Genomic DNA, 5000 nt, shown 5'->3' on the forward strand with positions numbered 1-5000 from the left:
TCTCCCCAGGGGTTTACACCTACCCACGCGTTTGCCGTGCGTGGCAGCCTTGTGCGCTGTGGAGACGGGAGTCCTGGAGGTTAAGCGATGCCGTGAACGAGTACGCCCTGCGGCTAGCAACACGCCTCTTTGGTCCTCTATTCCAGCAAGACAGGCGGCCTGATCCCGGCCCGGTCACGGTCAATCGGCTGGTCTCCCCCGGGAGGCTAGGGTCAAGCAGTCATGCCGCCATTGGCACTCACAATGGTCCGTGAGCGCCGTCACAATGGCTATTGGCTGCGTATATCCTCTCATCACTCCCGTTGCTGTTAGACACTGGTTCTGACACTCAGCTTCCCCTTGTTGGACTCCGTGGTGGATGGGGGCGTGAGAGGATGAAGCACTTACCAATTTATGGAAAAAATTATAAAACACCCCCCACAGACTGACAAAAATGTTGACGTGGCCCAGACCACGGTAGTCACCATGAAGGCATATGTGCCTTCCGGTGGCAAAAGAAAGCCCCATGCACAGGATGACACTGTCACCCCTGCTGCTAAGGTGGACAAGACCGAAGCCAAAGATCTTGACTCGCGAGCTGGCCTCTCCAGGCCAACAGCTAAGCCAGGGAGGCCCCTGAGTTCACAGCCTCCCCGATTGAGAGGGGAGAGCAGGCTGAACCAGCCGCATCAGCTGCTGCCTCCACAAACAAGCCCGAAAGCCGAAAGGGCGGGCCGAAGCGTCCGAGGCCGGAGACCGACTCTGATGAAGAGTCGGGACCCCCTAAACGCTTCGCCCAGTTCAAAGTGCCAGCTAAATCCGAAGGCTTCGACAATGCCTACCAATTGGTCAGGGCATTGGAGTTGCAACGGAAAATCCGGTTGTCGATCCGGGTCGCCCGAGATCAGGGCATGATCATAATGCCCAAAGATCAAAGATCCTCCGGGAAACGAAGGAGCTAGCCGATGGGAGGAAAGTGAGTCTTTCCCCACTAAGTCCCGAGGAAAAGAGAACCAAGATGGTGCTACTTGGCTTCTCAGTCTCGTACGATGTGGAGCTGATCGCTTCACACCCACAGGTCGTGCAGGCTTCCCGAATGTCGAAGGGGAAGACCCCAACCAGGCAAGTCCTGGTGACCATGAAAGGTGCCCCAACCACTACCCTTGATCTGGGTAACTGGGGCACCTACAACCTTCGAACATATGTGCCAGAACCACTTTGGTGTTTCAAGTGCCAGAAATACGGTCACCACCAGGCTAACTGTGCAGCCAAGCCTAAATGTGGTGTCTGTAGCAAGGCACACAACACAGAGGTATGCCTCAAGGCATACAAAGAGGAAAAGAGGGACACAACAGCCAAATGTCCCAACTGTGCCAAGAAGCATCATGCCTGGAGCCTGACTTGCTCTGTCAGGAAAAAGGCGGCCCTCAGGCGACAAGAGGTTGCTCAAAACCGACCAGACTTTGTTCCTGCCCCACCGGGCACCCATGTCTGGGGAAGGAACAAAAGCGAAAAGGCCTCCCGACCTCCTAAGAGGAAGGAAGCCGCCCCCCAGCCGACACCGGACGTCTCCAACAAAAAGGAGTTTCCGACAATGCCAAAGATGCAGAAAAAGAAACTAAAGAAAAAAGGTTCTAAGAGCACCACAAAAACCTCCCCAACAGATGATCATCTCCTCTTTGACGAGGACGATATGACTCTCCTGTTAACTGCTGTTGTCTCAGCAGTAGCAACTGCCCTGGGGAGGTCGAGTGAGGAGGCCGAGAAGGCAGTTTCGGTCGCCATGACGGCAATGACCCAGACTGTCGCAGCCCTGAAGGGAAGAAAGCTGGTTAGAGCAAAACCAGCCTCACCCTCACCCCAGGACGAGACTCCCCTCCCCACTCCAAACCAGGCCATGCCTTCACAGGCAGAGCCAAAACAGGCTGAATCTGTGCAGCCAGAGCCAGATCACGCTGACCTTGCCCAGGCAAGGCCAGTAAGGCCAGCCAAGAAAAAGCCTGAGAGAAAAGCCGAACCAACCAAAGTCAGAGCTACCAAAGGCTCTCCACCTCCCAGTGGACCCAAGGATAGCCTGACAACAGACGAGGAGCCCTCAACCAGCGAGGACCTCGCAATGGAGTTGTCAGACTCCGACGATGTCTCTGATGTAACTATCACTGAGTAACATCATGACACACCATCTAAGCATCCTACAGTGGAACATCAATAGCTTCTCTGCAAAGAACGCTTTTCTCCAAGCAGTAGTGCAATCAAGGAACATTGACATTGTCATGCTCCAGGAGACATTAACAGTGGACACTGTTCGCTTCTCAGGGTACCATGCCTTCACACTGCCACGAACACCTGGCAAGAGAGGCTTGATCACCCTTGTGAGAGCAACAATCCCCTGCTCCGCAATAGCCGATGCATCGCACTGTGGAGACGATGTTGAATCCCTTGCCGTCGAGGTTCACCTGGCCGGGGGGCCCCTCAAACTGTACAACGTGTACAGCCGGCCACGCTGTAGAAGCTTAGACATCAGCCAGGTCTGTGCTTCTGCTGCACATGACCGAGTGATCATAGGGGGAGACTTCAATGCACACCACCCCATCCTGGCTCCCTGCCGGGCACCGGATGCGGCCGGCTATCACATAGCCGACGTGCTAGAGACATTCCCTGAGATCGCTCTCCTCAACACCCAAGAGCCAACGCATGTCAGAGGAGGGGTCCTAGACCTCACCCTGGCCACTGCGACTCTGGTGGGGAGGATTGGCTGGCGTGTCGATAAGACCGTCACAAGTGACCATTACGGCACTATAACTACCCTCATGGATGCTGGCCCAGCCGAAATCCTAAGACCGAATCCAAGATGGAAAACAGACAAGGCCAACTGGCAGGCGTTTCAAAACGCCTTGGCCATCTGTTTGAGATGCAACGATCCCCCACAAAGCGAAAATCCAGAAGTCACAAAGACGCCTGGTACTTCAATGACGAGATCAGGGAGGTCAACCACAAGGTGAACATGTGCCGAAAACTATTCCGAAGGCAAAGAACCCCTGACAACTTATCCCTCCTAAGGGAGGCTGTCACGGATGCCAAGGAAACTGCCAACAGAGTCAGGCAGGAAAAGTGGCTGGAATGGTGTGAGTCCTTCGACCACCAAACCACCCTTTCAGAGCTGTGGCAACGGGTCAAGCGAGCTACCAGCCGCTACGCCCCGAGGTGCACCCATCACGACCCCCAAGCAGAGGCTAACAGACTGGCGCACGAGTTCTCTGCGAGAACGAGCAGCAACAGTCTGCCAGCCGAGCTGAGGGCAAGACAAGAGCGTCTTCAGCCAGACAGACACGCTCAGATCAGAGAAAGGGACGCCGAACCCGATAACTCAGACGTTATCTTTTCTCTGAGTGAACTAAGGAAAGCCTATAAAACCAGTTCCAACACAGCCCCGGGCTCCGATGGGATCTCGTACCCCATTATCTCCCACCTAGGACTAGCAGGTGAGCGTGCACTCTTGCAACTCATCAACAAGTCCTGGGAAACTTCCACTCTACCCCAGAGTTGGAAGAGGGCTATCATAGTTCCCGTCCCAAAACTAAAGGAGCCGGGGAAGTACCGCCCCATCTCTCTGCTCAGCTGCCTGGCCAAGACGGCTGAGAGGATGGTACTAAACCGGCTTCAATGGAAAACGGGACCCCCGCACGAACACCTCCACGGGTTAACAAGGGGCATGGGCACAGCACACAGCATAGCCACGCTCTTAAGCACAATCAGCAAGGGCCCAGCTGTGGTGGTATTCCTTGACCTGGAGAAGGCTTTTGAACTGGCAAGTCCGCTTGCCATTCAGGAAAGCCTGATCCAGAAGGGAATTAGAGGAAAGCTCTTGGCTTGGATAGGTGACTACTTCAGGAACAGGACTGCCAATGTCAAATTCCAGGGTCACCTATCGCAGCACATGCCGCTCGAAAATGGAACGCCACAGGGTGGGGTTCTCAGTCCAGCCCTATTCAACACTTTAATGTCCTGCATCCTCAACATAAACCTCCCAGTTGGGTGCAAAATCATCTCGTATGCAGACGATCTCGCTATCACCTCCACTGGACCACGCAGCCAGAATAAAGCCCAGCGTTGTCTGGACCTCGTGTCAGAGGAGTGTTGTAGAACAGGACTAAAGATCTCTGCAGCCAAATCCAAAGCCATGGCTCTGAGACAGAGAGTTCGAGGCACAAGACTGAAAATCCAGGGAGTGGAATTAGAATAGGTCCAGGACTACCTATACCTTGGGGTAAGGATAGACCGGACCCTCTCCTTCCATAAGGAGGTCCAGTACCTGGTTGACCGAACCAAAGCAAGACTGTCCGTCATGAGAGCAATGACTGGGAGACGCATAGGGGCCAGACACAAAGTACTAAGATCATTCTATGTACATGCTGTCCGGCCCATTGTGGACTATGCCTCAGTCGCTCTAATTGCTGCAAAGAAAAAGCACACAGACAAATTGGAAACAGTCCAAAATGAAGCTGCCAGGATCATTCTGGGTGCCCCGAGGTGGACGAAGGTCCTCAACCTCCTGATGGAGGCAAACCTTCTCCCCCTGGACTCACGAATCGATCTAATGGCAACACAATTCCTGTCAAAGGTCATCCAGGCTCCCAGGAACACAAGCCTAAGACAAAAATTAGTCAGATGCCTCGAACAAGACAACGAGCTCGTTGCAAACAACTCCTGGCCGTCTCATACAGCCAGGGTGTTGATACGCCATCAGCTCAAAGAACAGCTTCTTGCTAAGGGCATGGACTCCCCCCACCCCGACTTTGCCGAAGCTCCGCCGTGGGCACTGAGCCTGATAGAGTTCAACATAATGAGCCTGTCAATGAAAAAGAGCCTATACCCCATGCCTAGCCTAAAGGCAGAAGCCCACAGGGTCATTGCAGCCATCACTCCTCCGGGTAGTAGAACATACTACACGGATGGATCGGTCGATCCCTTGAGCCACACTGCAGGCGCCGGCTTTGCAGCAAGGGATGCCACGCGATCCA

This window comes from Penaeus chinensis, chromosome 30 (genome assembly GCF_019202785.1).
Source record: "Penaeus chinensis breed Huanghai No. 1 chromosome 30, ASM1920278v2, whole genome shotgun sequence".
Lineage (NCBI taxonomy): Eukaryota > Metazoa > Arthropoda > Malacostraca > Decapoda > Penaeidae > Penaeus > Penaeus chinensis.